The 16,139-nt window shown below is 38.8% G+C and overlaps 1 protein-coding gene and 1 long non-coding RNA gene across 3 annotated transcripts in view; one reads left to right on the forward strand and one right to left on the reverse strand.

Moving 5' to 3' along the window:
* ntn1a (netrin 1a) overlaps positions 1 to 16,139 on the forward strand; it is a 70,534-nt gene that overhangs the window by 38,005 nt on the left and 16,390 nt on the right. The window lies entirely within an intron of this gene.
* The window catches only part of LOC125802252 (uncharacterized), a 302,998-nt gene that overhangs the window by 7,207 nt on the left and 279,652 nt on the right, over positions 1 to 16,139 (reverse strand). The gene's annotated exons all lie outside the window — the stretch shown is intronic.

Here is a 16,139-nt window from a genome sequence, read left to right on the forward strand (position 1 = left end):
AGCGATATAAGTGAGAAATGTAAAGGTCAAAACTGAAAAGAGGGAGTGGAAGGGAAAGAATACAGTGAGAAATAAAAGGGTCATTAAATAATACTTCTTTTACTACTACTAATAATATAATTAAGAACAACAACAAGATAAAGAATTATGGAACTTGATGATGTAAAACTACACAGTATAACTGCCTTAAAAACATTTTAAGGCAGTTATACTGTGAAAATCTCATACTGTGGCAACCTTTTATACAAGTCATCAGGGATGAATATGTTTAAAAACTTGTTGAACAATTTCTGTTCGTTTGTCATGAAAGCTTTTTGTAATGTAAACTGCAGCTGGGGGTTTTTAGATGGACAGTGTGGTTATGATAGCATAACCTGCTTACACACTTGTAGACCTATTATGCAGTAAAAAGAGAAGCCTGACCCTCTAGTAGAAGCACTGAGCACTAATACTGCTGAGAGTCAGAGATAAAGTATTAAAAACGCTTCTTACTCCATCCAGCGTCTCCCTGCACTGGAGCTGAAGTGTGTTAGACTCTGTGCTTATCTCTGTCTGGAAGTTAAACCACTGCAGCTCCAGACTGAGAAGAGAAATCTACAGTAAAACATCATCAACCTAAACCCAGAGCAGACAGTCAGTAGATAAAGTTAAAACTAGATACTGAATTTGATCAGTATCTTTCCACACTGCTGTGTTAACCCTTCACCAGTCACTCAGGGGGCAAACCTGGATTCCAGGGCAGTTTGGATTTGGGGGTGGGGGTGATGTGGTTCTAAGACTGAGTTATTTGGATTTATTGGGGGTTAAGGGGGAGAGAGGCTGATGGGACAAGGCAAACAAACAGAGGAGCGGAGGAGGTGTGAGGAGAACTGAATAACAGAGCAGATGAGTGAGAGAGAAGAGACATGAGGGGGAAGAGAGAGTGTTTGAGGACAGAGAGATGAGAGAAAGAGAAATAAAGAATGAGAGGGAAAATATAAATAGAAAAGGGGGAGTGTAAGAGAAAGAAAGAAAAAAGAAAGGGGAACTGTGTGGAATTGAAATGGGATAGAGGGGAAGATAGAGAAGGAAGAAGTTTGCACAAGAGAGAGAAAAGGGGAAATAAACAAAATAGATAAAATAGTCTGAGGGAGACAGAAAACTGAAAAAAGAACAGAAGTAGCATAAGTAAAAAGAGAATGAAAAAATAAGTGTGAGTAATTGGAAAAAAAAATGAGAGACAGAAAATGAAGAATGAAAGAGAAAGAAAGAGAGAGACCCTGAAGGTCCGTGGGGTCCGGCATCTCCGAGCGCTGTGAAACTCATCAGCCCTCTTTTGAAAACTGAAGACCCCTGTTGGCCAAACAGATAAATAGATAAATAAATCAGTCCATCCATCAGCGCAGGCAGATCAGCGGAGGGGGGTGTTTTTCCTAGGTGGGAGAGGCGGGGTGGGGGGTGGTTAGGGGCGGTTAAATCTGAAGACACAGTGTTTATTTTCCCGCACTGCTCCCCCCACCCCACACTCTTCTGTCAGCTCCTCCTTAAGCTTTACCTCAACACACTTCACACACCTCAGCCTTACATGCACACACACACACACACACACAATACCTCAGAGTAGAGTGTACAGCAGTACTGATTCTGTACTTTACTAAAAAAAAAACTGCAAAAAATATTTGAATCAACCATTTCTCTTCCTTCTTTATACTCTCTTGGCATACAAAAATGAACATGTCTATTTTAAACCTCTCTAACTGTCACTGTTCACATACTTCCATGTGTCCTTAACATTGGCATGCATGTTAATGGTACCATAAACAGTTCCATCTGTATTTGTATGCTTTCAGAGATCATGCACATAAAAATATGAATGGGTTGAACATAGAATACAGACATATACGACTGTCACTATATCGTACCAGTAATTATTGCAATAAACAATATTATTGTCATTTTAAGACCATTAAATACCACTGACATAATAATAAAAATAGCATAGCATACCAAAGCAGTTATACCCTCTTAAAGACAACAACATTTGTAGTTAATCATAGTTTGGAAAATATGTACTTTTTTCTTCACCAACTGCAGTAGCATTGGTCATTGATCTTTGCATGACTGGCTAAAATACTGTTTACTTTTATATATGTGAACAAACATACAAATAAACATGATAGACATTGTGCACAAATAAGCTAATATAAATCTAGTGTAACAGTGTGTTATAGCATACTAGCATATCATTGTTGAGAATGTGACAGCTTGATATGCAGTGGTACAGTGTATAATATAGAGCTAGACTGTTATATAGTGTTATGGACTGTTAAAGATTGTCATATATTGTTACAGACAGTTTTATGGTGTTATAGTGTTGCATCATGTTGTTTAGTGTTACAGAGTGTTATATAGTGTTACAGTATGTTAAGTGTTACAGAGGGATATGTAGTGTTACTGCGTATTATACAGCTCTGGAAAAAAATAAAAGATCACTTAAAAATTATGAGTTTTTTATTTTATTTTACCCAATTGAAAACCTCTGGAGTATAATCAAGAGGAAGACGGATGATCACAAGCCATCAAACCAAGCTGATCTGCTTGAATTTTTGCACCAGGAGTGGCATTAATTAATTCAAAAGCAGTGTGTAAGACTGGTGGAGGAGAACATGCAAAGATGCATGAAAACTATGTTTAAAAAAACAAATATTGATTGATAAAACTTCATGTATATGAACTTGTTTTATTTGTATTATTTGAGGTCTGAAAGCTCTACATCTTTTTTGTTATTTCAGCTATTTCTCATTTTCTGCAAATAAATGCTCTAAATGGCAATATTTTTATTTCAAATTTGGGAGATATGTTGTCTGTAGTTTATAGGATAAAACAACAATGTTCACTTCACGCAAACATACCTATAAATAGCAAAATCATAGAAACTGATTCAGAAATTGAAGTGGTCTCTTAATTTGCGCTGTATAGTGTTACACCATGTTGTTTAGTGATATATGGTGATACAGCTTGTTATATAGTGTAACTGGAGGCTGTTATATAATTATACAGAGTTCTATACACTTTTACAGTGCTATATAGTGTTACAGCATGACATGGAGTGCAACAGAGTATTTGTGTTACAATGTTAAATAGTGTTGTATAGTATTACAGAATGTTCCAACATGTTAAAAAGTGTTACATAGTTTTAGAAGTGTTATAGTGTGCTGCTTTGCCTTGCAATCCACGTTATCGCCATCAGTGTTCAGATTTACAGACAGATTAACGAGTGTGTGCACAACCAGTGTGTGGAGAGGAATTACAAACATGCATAACCAACATCTCTACTCTGCTGCAGTCCAAACTGACACCAACCTACCTCTCTCTCTCTCTCTCTCTCTCTCTCAATTCTCCTGTCTGTCTGGAATGCAAACACACATTCATCATCTGCCCGTGAGCCCTCATGCCGCGTCTCAACGCACGGCGGGAACGTCTTCTCTTCTCTTTTTGTTATTCCATGTTTCTGAGGTGTAAGACTTGATTCTTTCAGTGTCTCATTCCTCTCCTACGGGGGGCCTGGGGGGATCTGCTGCTCCAAATGAGCCGTTTCAACTGCTGTGTTTCATTCACACCCACATGGCCCTTAAGACACACACACACACACACAGAGGTTTCAGAAGAAGTGGAACTGGAAAGTTGTGTTAACTGTGTTCATCACGCACAGAGAAGATCAGATATGTTAGGTAAACACTTCTGCAGGTATGTGGAGTTCTGCTTACCTGTCTGGCATGGTGAGGCTGAGGTGGGATCACAGTTGTAAAACACAGAGCCGATGCCTGAGCAGTGGTGCACCTTTACTGGAAGGGGAGGGACATATAAAGTATGTTTATATAAAGTAGGAAAACACAAGGCAGATTCATCTGGAAGCTCGTTTTCACCACATAAAGCAGAACCAAATGCCTTCAGCTCCCAACATCTGTGGGTTAAATCAAATTCAAATCAGTACCAATCGAACTTTATATACAGTAAAGCTAGCAGTAAAATGCTTCAATAAATTGGAATACGTTTATGTACTATAACTTATATTAAAATGCTGTCATTATTGAGATAATATTTACTATAATGGCAAAAGTATTTGCTCATGCTTCCAAATCATTGAATTCAGGTTACAATCACTTTCCTGCCTAAAAGTGTATAAAACCAAGCACCTAGACATGCAGACTGTTTCTACAAACATTAGTGAAAAAACTAAGGAGTGAATTTAATGAATTCCAGCGTGGTACTGTGATAGGATGCAGCACCTGTGCAGCAAGTCCAGTTGTGACTTTTCCTCACTGCTGAATTGTCCACAGTCAACTGTCAGTCATATTATAACAAGTGGAAGTGACTGGGAACAAAAGCAACTTGCTCTGTCGATGCAAAATAACAAAACAGAGTTAGTAAATGCTGAGGAGTATTAGTGTATATAATAAGATGAATTGAAACATTATATAAAAAAGTAATAAGAGTATAAGTTGTTACTTTGTGTCCAGTTCAATACAAGAGAACCTAAATTTTCATACCAAATCTGTCATAGCTGATCATCTACATCTTGATTGTTTGCTAAGAGAAGCAGAGAGAATTCTCCTTCACAGTTTAAAGAAATTCCCACACCTCAACCAGGATTCCTACTTTGCAGGCAAGATGTGTGTGTGAGGGAATCGTATCATGCCTGCAGGCAGTGTCTCTTAACTCTAAACTCCTGCTCCTATGAGGGATTCCTCTCCTGCAGATTCCTCACGTTTTTCTGTTTCCGAACGCCTGGGAAAATCCTCTCTGGCCTTGGCCTGGATCCTTCAAGAAGAACAGGTCTTCATTAGCTCTTTCCTAGCAAAGCATCTATACCAAATTTAGGAAAGCAGTTGGGGACCATTGGCTTCTCGTTTCTGAGTTTAATTGCAGCGGTAAAAATAAATCAATATAAAAAAAATCACTTTATCCAAATGATACACATGTGAAAAAACTGTTCCACACTCAAAATCTTCTGTAATCTCTAAGAGCGATCTGGCAGGTGCACTCATACATGAATGTAGGAGCTGAGCACCTAGCTGCCCTTTTCTTTTGTGCTTGTATATCGTCGCTGTCCAATGAAAACCACTTATCTCCATTTTTGTCGATTTTTAGTTTACTACATAGACAAATGTATTTGTCTACACAGACAAACTGTCCCTTACACTGTGCCAAAATTTCTTGATGAACGGACCAATAGAAACTCTTCGAAATTACCTGAAATAAACTCTTTTTACTATGACTTCCATTGAAAGTTTACAAGATTTTTTCTCTCTCCTGTAAAGTTGCTGTTTTGGAGATAAGTGTTTTTTATTGGATAGCGACGATATGTATATTTAGAGAAGCACCCAAAAATAAAATAAAACATCTAAGCCAAACCGGACTACAAATCTCACAAACCTTTGTGTGCGCCAGAATTTACACTGAAATTTGAGATGCTGCTGCTTTGGCCCTTTTTTGGCCCTTGTGCTCTTCCGTTGTGACAGATAGCAGTTCATGTTAGCATATTGTAGCATGTCAGTGTTAGCTAATTCTAGTCTGGATCACTTTACCTATCTCAAACACTCGCTGCAGTGATAACCCAGCTGCAAGTGAGATTCAAGGCAGCACTCAAATATTTAAATGACTTATAAATTGCCCATCCCTACTAGTGGTTGTGAAAAATGACCTAGCTAAGGTAAGTTATCTCAGCTGAAACTCAGTGCTTACCAGTTCAGGAGATCTATCTTAAAGTTTTTTAGCAATTTTCACTGTGTCTTTGCTCATGGAGTTCACGAAACAAAACAAAAACAACAAAATAAAACCCACCTAATGCCAAACCACCTCCCCCTCCTACCAAACCCATCACCACCAGAATGTGATAAATCATTACTGCACATTTGGCCCTAAATTGCTTGTAAATAAATAAATTACAGCATAATAAACACCCTGTATGTTAATTCTGTGTCAGTTATTGAATGATTTACTGTAATGGTGAATAATAAGCTGAAATGTGTGTAATGAATCTGCATTAATGAGGAATTGTATGAATTGTAATTGAAGGCGTGAGAAGTTCCTGCCAGGCATTTACTTTTATTCCTACACAGCAATGCAAATTTTCTCGGCAACATAAGGAAACACTTCTGCGTTTTTTCTGGGCTATATGAAGAACATATACTCTATACAAAAATGCTCAGGTTGTGTAACGGCTTTGCAGATTGATGCCGTCATCCCTCATAAACTCCACTGTAAACACGCTCAGAGAGGCTCAGAGAGGTGCATCTTGTTCTTGTCTTGGTGGGCTGCACTCATTATGCTGAACTGGGGGAAAGTTGGCCTGTTAGCCTAGAAGCACGAACCACTTTAAAACTGATTGGATTGGGTAAATGAGGCGTTCTGTTTGAACGCAGCTGAAGTCACGCTGAAATCACTGAGGTGTGGGGCCGTCCTGTAAAGTGTTCTCTGTGCTGGTGTGGGTTTGGATTTGGGTTGGGGTGGGCTGCAAAAACTCCTCAGCATGCCCTTTGATAAGAAACTCATGTCTATAATGGAAAACTATGTTATGTCTGAAGGTGGAGTTTTCAGGCCGCTAAAGAGAATGACTTCATTTTCTGATTGGATCCCATGCTAGTTAGGCTAATCACCTCTCTCGTTAGAGCCTCTGGTTTCCATGAACACATAGCACAAATAGACAAATAGAAGGTTCACCTCCAGCAGGCCCTTTGGGTTTACAGTATCCGACAAAGTCAAAAGCTATGGCAAAAGCTAAAGCGCCTTAATCTGCTTTGATGTGACCAAGTGTGACCGCGTGAGTCACCGCGTTTAAATCATTACCTGATGATCCTTCTCATGTTAAACACGTATCCAGCCACTAATAACATCTTCCAGAGATGTTGTTTTACATGATCTCAGTTTTATTATTGAATTAAAGTGTGAAAGCAATGGTTCAGCCAAAAGAATAAAGTCCCACACCTCCTCCAACCCCTTACACCACTAGAGAAGACATGTTTGGAGCTACAAAGCAATTTTAGCAATGGAGGCAAATATGTGCTAATTAGCATGTTAATTGCTCCACATGGTTTAAGGACAGTGTATGATCATACAACTAAATCAATACTGATGAGTTGCTTAGTTTTTAAAGGGCATCATGTCTCAAGTCAGACATAATTAAACATGAATGGAGATGCGAGTCAGTTGACATGCAACAGAAGTTTAACACATTAATCAGTCATTTAAGTCCAACATTTAGCTTTCGTAAAAGTTGAGTCATGAGTCATTTAAGAGAGAGTTTAAGTCTCATCAACGCAGTCATGCAACCAGAGTCTGAATCAAGTCATGAGTCAGTCATGCAACTAGAGTCTGAGTCAAGTCATGAGTCAGTCAAGCTACTAGAGTCTGAGACAAGTCATTAGTCAGTCATGCAACTAGAGTCTGAGTCAAGTCATGAGTCAATCATGCAACTAGAGTCTGAGTCAAGTCACGAGTCAGTCATGCAACCAGAGTCTGAGTCAGGTCATGAGTCAGTCATGCAACTAGAGTCTAATCAAGTCACGAGTCAATCATGCAACTAGAGTCTAAGTCAAGTCACAAGTCAGTCATGCAACTAGAGTCTAAGTCAAGTCACGAATCAGTCATGCAACTAGAGTCTAAGTCAAGTCATGAGTCAGTCATGCAACTAGAGTCTAAGTCAAGTCATGAGTCAGTCATGCAACTAGAGTCTAATCAAGTCACGAGTCAATTATGCAACTAGAGTCTAAGTCAAGTCACGAATCAGTCATGCAACTCAATTCTGAGTCAAGTCATGAGTCAGTCATGCAACTAGAGTCTGAATCAAGTCACAAATCAGTTGTGCAACTAAATTTTGAGTCAAATCGCTTGTCAGTCATGCCACTGGAGTCTGAGTCAGGTCATGAGTCAGTAATGCAACCAGAGTCTAAGTGAAATCAACATCAAGTCAGTCAACATACAACTCATCTTACATCATTCAACTGGAGTCTGAGTCAAGTCGCTAGTTGAGTCACAAAGTAAACAGTTAACAGACATATTAGTTGAGTTTTGAGTCAGCCATGCTACTGGAGTCAGAGCGGAGTAATGAGATAACCATGCAACTAATGTTATTTGTTGCAAATTTAGTCTGAGCCATCAGGAGACATTTAAACATGAGTCTGTATCAAGCTGTGAGTCAGTGATGCAACTTGAGTCTTTAGTCATTGAGTCAAGTCATTATCTTGCACAACACTAAAATGTGTTGTGAGTGAATAACTCACTCCAAGCAGCTTATCACAGTGGAAACTATCAGAGCTGAAAATGGCTTTGCAATGTATTTTGCAACCAAACTCTGTTCTTTCAGCGTCGGCTGTTTCTCTAAACAAGAGCTCCTCTTTGGAGAACTTCCACAAAGCCAAATAAAAACAGACGCTGGTCTTTAACTGGAATCTAGTTAAGAGCTGACAGAACGATGGAGAGAGGCTGCTATCTCTCTCTCTCTCTTTCTGAGGGCCACTCGGAGCAAACTCTAATTACTACAATACCCAGCACCAGCGGCTCTGGCTCGACCCCAGCAGCACACAAATTATCCCTCTGGCTCACGCCGTGCTGCTTTAATGGGAGAGAGAGGAGTTCAGACTTCAAACAACAGCTTTATGGTAAACGATTGGCAGAGTTGGAAACTTCTCACATTGTGCAATGTGCTGGGATGAAGCTGCTGCATGAGGCCTGTGCTGAAACTGATTATAAATCTGTTAAATCAATCACTAGCTAACTGCTTAATTTTTTCTGTGTTCACCAGTGCTTAAAGTGGGCCGGTACTTACCAGAACACAGTACTGTCATAGCTACATTTTACTTTTGCATGCAATGGGACTTTTTCTACATAAGGCACGGTGGCTTAGTGGTTAGCACGTTTGCCTCCCAGCACTGGGGTCTTGCGTTCAAGTCCCTACCTGGGTGGAGTTTTTATATTCTCCTCGTGTCTGCATGGGTTTCCTCCGGACTCTCTGTTTGTCTACTACAGTCCACACACATGAAGATCAGGTAAATTGAATACTCTAAATTCCCCACAACATCATGATACTCTAAAAAATTGTCTTTGTAAGTGTGTGTATGACTGTGAGCCCAGATATGAATTGGAACTCTGTCCTAGGTCAGCTCCTCAGTGCCTGAAGCAGTCCTCCTTGTGGACGGTTGTTTCTGGTTGAAAGTAACCTGTGCGAGATTGGATTCTGCTTCTCGCCGGTGTGTTTGGGGTGCTGAGTGTAAATGTATATAAGTGTAACTTCATGAGCTTCCAGTAATCTTTTCTACTCTCTCGATATCAGATAAGATCTGAACAATTCATAATTTAATGAAAGTCAGTGTAAAAGATTTAATTTCAGGTCATTTTGGAGCATTATTATGTGGCCATTTGTCAAATAATTATTAATACAATGCAACATATAGCTGCCATGTTTAAATGATAAAGTGAACTAAAATTCAGCAAAATTTGAAGTCTGTGTTTTTCCTCAAAGAGCAACGACATATACTACAAGATCTCAGATATAGAGACATGTTGATCAGTTGTGGTATTGAGAAGGAGGGGTTTAATCAGCTACATTTAATGTTTTAATAATTCCCACACAGAATGCAGAAGCAAGCAGTGATGTAAAATCAAATAAGATGCTCTCATTGCTGACACCAAACCTTACAGCTAGTAAGGTCTAGTCTTGTCCCTGTAGAGAACTACTGCCAATAGAATAGCACATAGCAGATAGACTTAAACATATTGGTGCCATGCCAATGTGTATAATTGTCTTTCCAGGAATTCTGGAGCTCCATCCAATAATTTTGGATGGGATAAGTTGGGGGGTTGGTGTGGGGTGATGAACATCCAACTTCTTGGCCTCAATATTGTTCTTGTCTGTAAATACAAGGTAAGCCTAGCTGGCAAAAGCAAGATTCACTCTTTAAAAAAGTATAATGTATAAACAATATCATGAGCATGTGTCCCAATAGTAAAAATAGTAACGCTAAAATAGTAAAATAGTGTGGTGTGGAAGAGGAAGGAAGACCCGTGAGACTCATGCTGAATGCTCAACAGCTCCTTTATTGAACCGGCTTGCCACTCACTTACAGTCTTTAGCAAGACTAGGAGAGCTAAAAACCATTACCCCACAGAGCTAAAACAGCCCAAAGGCCACCAACCCAGCTGTGTGTCTCCCAGATGGCAGATCCAGAGTGGTGCCCACCCTCTCTGCATAACCCCTCCCAAGGGAGATGCCCCACCCCTGTCATCCTCGCACACAGGAGAATAGGGGTGGGCAATATTATATCGTATACAATATATCGTGAAACAGAAATATCATGATATTAAAAATCCATATCGTGATAATAGGGATGGTTTGTCTTAAAAGTAGTCCATTATTAACTGTGAAGCTTTAAGTGTATTTATTGTATATTTGTTTAGTTTATATGCATGAAAATATTCTGCAATATTTTTTGCTGCATTATATTATTTTATGCTATATTATTTATTTTGCCACATTATGATTATACTGGTATACTATTATACTATATTCCTGAAATTAATGATTTATTCTTCTGTTTTCCTATATTGCCAAGTATATCGTTATCGCAAAAATACCCTTAAATATCGTGATATTATTTTAGAGCCATATCGCCCACCCCTACAGGAGAACAGAACCATGCCTACAGGCAGCCACACACAACCCAGAGCCGCCACAATAGTACTAAAATTGTACCGCTAATGCTAAGAACTGATAGTCACCTTGCTCTAAAATCACAGTGATAGGGGGTGACTGGGGGAATTCAGCATATAAATAAAGGAAGTGCCTGCACTTTACTTCAAGCACTGCCCTGAGCCAACATCTCCTTGTTTTGACTTTTTTTAACATAAGCAGCTCAGGAGCGCTCGACCTCCGCTCTGTATGGGAGGAGTGAGACCTTTACACAAGGTCAGAGCTTCATAGCTACAGGTCAGTAATAGTATCCAGAGGAACGCAGAGCTAAGCAGACTTTAGTGACAAAACACTTTTACATTTTGCTGAATCATTTATTGTAATCGTAGTTCATAAAAAACACAATGAGAAACAAGTTAGAAAGTGAAGATTCTAGGATTTTATAAAACTAGTATTAAGCAGTGATACCTTTTTAAAAAAGAATCTCTTAATCTACTGAGTAAAGGTTTAGGGAAAGAGTTAGCATCGAACATGGCAAAGCTCAGACACAGAACCCTTAATAAGGAAAAAGAATGCTACCCTAGTGTGCTACCCCAGTGTGGATCTTAAAGACTAAGATTAAATTTTCAAAAGAAGAACAAGACGAGTTGGGAGGAGTAATAGAGTGAGAGTTAGTTATAGGATTGAATCAATATTGCAACAGGAATAAAAGGTAAACCTACCTTACACTGAATAAAACAGCTTATACTTAAAAAAAATACACATTAACCCTTACCCAAGGGACAAAAACTTTTTATTAAAATAATGTGGAATCAGTGGAGGACAATTGGTAATAAATGCGAGTGAGTGTGTTAAATGGCTATTGGAGTCCATTTTTCTTTCTATAAAACTCTAATAGTGGTGGGTAATTACCTAGTTTTGGTTAAGGGACCTTACTGAAGCTAAATGATTACCTGTTAAGCAGAAAAATAGCCAACTCACGCTATTGCTGCTGACAGAGCTGTCAGTGCTTTAACCAATAATAGCGACAAAATGTGATCCTTAATAATCATTTCAGTTATTTTTATTTTATATTTTTATTTTATTTGTAAATGTTAGTAAAAATAAGTCAATGTTCTTTGAGTATCCTGAAAAGCGCTATAAAAATAAAATGTATTATTATTATTATTATTATTATTATTATTATTATTATTATTATTATTAATGTTCAGTGATGTTTAGTGTGTTTTAGATACATCTGTAAAACATCTGTAGAAATGAAAGGGTTAGACGTCTTCTGTTGGGATGTAGGACTTCATCTGGAGTACTTCCTCTTCCCTGCAGTATAAGTGACTGAGTTTAAGAGGAAGATGGGCAACATAGTGCAGCTGAGAGTGAGAGATCTGTATCTCCCTCCAGTTCTCCTGAGAAGCTCCACCAATTCAGTGCTAAGTGGAACGCCACTTCACCCACTTCTCTCTATCTGCACTCATCCATCCTGAGCTGTGTAGATCTTCCTCACCCTGTGCTCCAACAGAGGCTGATCCTGGAGTAAAAGTAAAAACGTACCTTTTCAAACAAACATCTCGAGTAGAAGTACTAAAGCAGGAGCTTTAAAAACTTCTGAAGTACTGAGTAATGTCTGGCACTGCAGTAGAGCTTCTGTTTCTGCACCTGAAGTGTTTAGGCAAACAAATTAATATAAATTAATAATTCTCGAAAAGACAAAAAAACAAGCAATTTAACTATTCTTAAAACTAAAAACTAAGGTGAAAAGTAAAAAAAGTATATAAGCAAAAACTAAAGTAAACCCCCAAACCTCTAGGAGTTTAATCTGCTGTAGATTTTTGGAGGGTCTGAACTGGAGCAGGTCCCCAGTGGGCCGTTAGAAGCCGTGAGTGAAAGCAGAAGGAGACTGAAGGAGAATTTACTGACTGATGAGATCGGGGGCTAATTACTACATGAGCTTTAGCACCCTCTCCACCGGTCTGCAGCAGATAAGGAAGAACAAAGTGTTTCCACTTGTGTGGAGATAAGAGGGAAACCGTATCTCAGCGTCTCACACAGATAACGGGTAGAGGGAGGAAAGCTGTCTTGCTGTACCTTCCCTAAACTGCTGGACCTCAGAGCAAATTCAGACAGAGGGCTTGAAGGCACAAATTTGATTTTTATGTGATAAAAACTAAAAAAGTGTTAACTAACATAATTACATACATCTGTCAATACACATCAAATCAGACTATTCAACATGCTGTGATCAATTTGCCTAAAAGCTACTAATTGACCAATGTGTAATGCCACAACCTATAGGACTAATCACAGTTTGTAGGAGGTTTTAGAACTTTGTGCAAAATCTAGTACTAATAGAATTTCACTGCCCTCTAAACCAGGGGTGTTAAACTCATTTCAGATAACATGCTGCATTAAACTCAGTCAAGTGCATGTGTGCAGGACCATTTTTTATTCATTCTTACAGAATTTTATTCCACCATATATATATATATATATATAGAGGTTTAGATGTCTGGTTGCATTCACCAGCTCTTTTAACAGTTCTGACTCGCTCTGAAACCCACTCTGAGTGATTTTGTTCCCATGCAGAAATAGATGGAATTCCTTTCTCACACATCACAACTTCATCATGACAGGGTTAAACTGAGCATCTGAAGGAATCTCGTGCTGTGTTTTTCGCCGAGCAGCTTTCACCCATTTGTTTAAGATCAATCAGCGTTGATCTGTTTTATGGTTCTGTACAGGCGTTCATGGAACATTTGTGGTCTATTGCAGAATGTAGCCAATTTAGGTTTAATCGCCTCTTGGCTTTGATGACTACGAGGCGACAACTGACAGGATGCAGAACAGCGGAGAGCTTGACTATCACAGGCTTATGAGGACTAGACACCAGCCGTTAGAGGTCTAGACATATTTCTGAGCACCCAGTTTACGCTCCATCGTTAGTTCTGTATCATTACACAGTTAGTCATGTCATTAATTATGTAGATGTTCTGTACCATTGGGTTGGAGGCGGCAAAGCAAGACTCTTGGCTCACCAGTCTCTTTCCTTTTCTACTCATGAACACTAACGTGGTCCAGACCGAACTTTCCACTGAGACTTCTAAGGGTTAAGTGTGGCACAGTGTGGTGCAGTACCTGATTCAGGGCCCACTCTGTTCATTTAATCAGCCAAAAACAGGCCTGGATTGGTTTCAAAGCTGCCTTATTTGATTCGGGGGGAAAAAAACAATATTGAATATTTGCGGAATAACTTTTATGTAACCACCCACCACGGAGAAGCACAAAGCCAAAGCTGACTTGAAAGAGGCTTCCAGTACAAAGGCAGTAGAGAGTGTGAGGAGAGGAGCGTGGAGCATGTGGCGGAGAGCAGACCTCCCATACAGAGCGGAAACACGACACACTCTGCTGGCGTCTGCACAAAGGTCTGAGCAGAAAAAAAATCAAACAGCTAATCATGATCATTACGGTGGGAATATCCTGTTTTTGCAGAACATGTGCTCTGAAGCAGGGTTCTCCGTTCTCTGTCTATAGTTCTGCGGAAAAAATCTGAATCAATACTGTCTGATAACGTATACAAAATGATGCTGGAACTCTTTGGGACTTTGAGGCTCGTCCACATGTATCTACATTTGTCTGAAAACACATTTATTTCCTTGCAGTTTTCCCAAAAAGTCAGTTAGTCCACACAAAGAAGGCAAAACTGATTTTAGAAGAACAATAAAGATGGGTTTTGAAGCATTAAGTTGGTAAGATGGAGTGAAAAAAACACAATCTGATCTGACCTGTCAAGGCCTGGACTCCACAAGACCTCTAAAGATGTCCTGCGGTATTTGGCTCCAAGACGCTAGCAAGAGATCATGTAAGCTTTGTTGCAAAGTGTGAGGTGAGGCCTCCTCGAACATCAGTGAGCTCTGGGTGCTTCCTTTGGAACCTTTCTGTTACATAATGAGCACTGCATACCAGGAGCATCTCATAAGACCTATCTAAAGTTTTGTAGATGTTCTGACACAGTTGTGTAGCCATATCAGTCTGTCTCTTCTCCTGCTGCCTAATATATCCATCTCTTAACAGGTGCCACAGGAATCAGATTATGACCTACCAGTGGTTTTACTGTTATGGCTGAGTAATGGGGGATAATGAGGACTATTTTACCCACTCAGAGAGAGAGAGAGAGAGACTGCATGATTTAGGTTTCAGGTCTGGTCGATAATATATATATTTTTAAATGAACAATTCATCAACCATTTTTTCCCTTTGAGTAAATCTGTTTTCCTATTATTATTGTAGTTTTACATTTACTGCTAAAATTAAGTCTAAATAAAGCAAATTCAAGTTTTATAATGTAAAAAACTGTACAAATTGAGAGTTGAGAAATGGTTGATATAAAGGTTATTCGTTGGAAGGGCTCAATTCACTCAATTCTTAGATTCATATACTCTCAATATACTGTTTTTCCTCAATATAACGAACACAAGTTAAAAGTATACTAATATAGCATTGACTCAAACTTCAAAACTAACTTTTTACAATATACATTTTTTTCTTTTGAGTGGTTGTACAGGGTCTTTAGTTATCAATCATCAATCACCTTGGATAGATAAATGCATTTACACCATTATAATGTGACTGATTGTTTTTATAGTAGATACTAAACAATAGTAAAGTAAATAGTACAGTAATAACAGCACTAAGTCATGCCAATGGGGTCCAGGGGTCAATGTTTGTGTTGATGTTTTCATTTCAATTCTAATTCCAATGCTGAAATAATAAAGCTGTTCTTCCCCATGTAATGTTGTAGCCACAAGCTATTGTTATCCACAGGTTGCCACACTAACCACGAGCTACTATGCTGTCTATGGACCAATCTTTGGTGACATTTGGTCCACATACTGCACTGAATAAAAAAACTGAACTTTATTGTTACTGTATTTGAACAGTACATTCAAACACATTATGAATGAAAGATGTTGATTAATGTGAATTGTTTTTGTTAGCTAATTAAAGTCGCATCAAATGTCAAACTCAGAATGACCCTTAAACATAAGAACAATAATAATACCAACAATATACTGTAATATTTACGATTATATTAGTCATTCAAATAATGAATAATAGTGTATTATAGTCAAAGTAAAAAAAACTTCTAAAGCACCTAATCACTAGCTCTGACCTAACCTTTATATGGGTTTTTGATATGACCCATGTTCAGGCAGTATAACATTGTTAGCTGGAAAATACTGGAATAAACAAAAACATTCCTTATTCACCAAAGTTCTTTCTGCAGGGGGCGCCTTTCACAATCACCAACCCTCACTTTACAGTGCATTAAATCTCTTTTGCATGTCTCTGCAGAGCGTCCTAAAGGAGAAGAATAAAGACGAGTGTGAAAGTTTTTGTGTTTGCATGCTCACAAGAACACCACTGCTGCCCTGCCACAAGCACAAACACACACACTGTCCTGCTCTGATACCCCATGTAC

The sequence above is a fragment of the Astyanax mexicanus genome, chromosome 5 (assembly GCF_023375975.1).
Source record: "Astyanax mexicanus isolate ESR-SI-001 chromosome 5, AstMex3_surface, whole genome shotgun sequence".
NCBI classification, from domain to species: Eukaryota; Metazoa; Chordata; class Actinopteri; order Characiformes; family Acestrorhamphidae; genus Astyanax; species Astyanax mexicanus.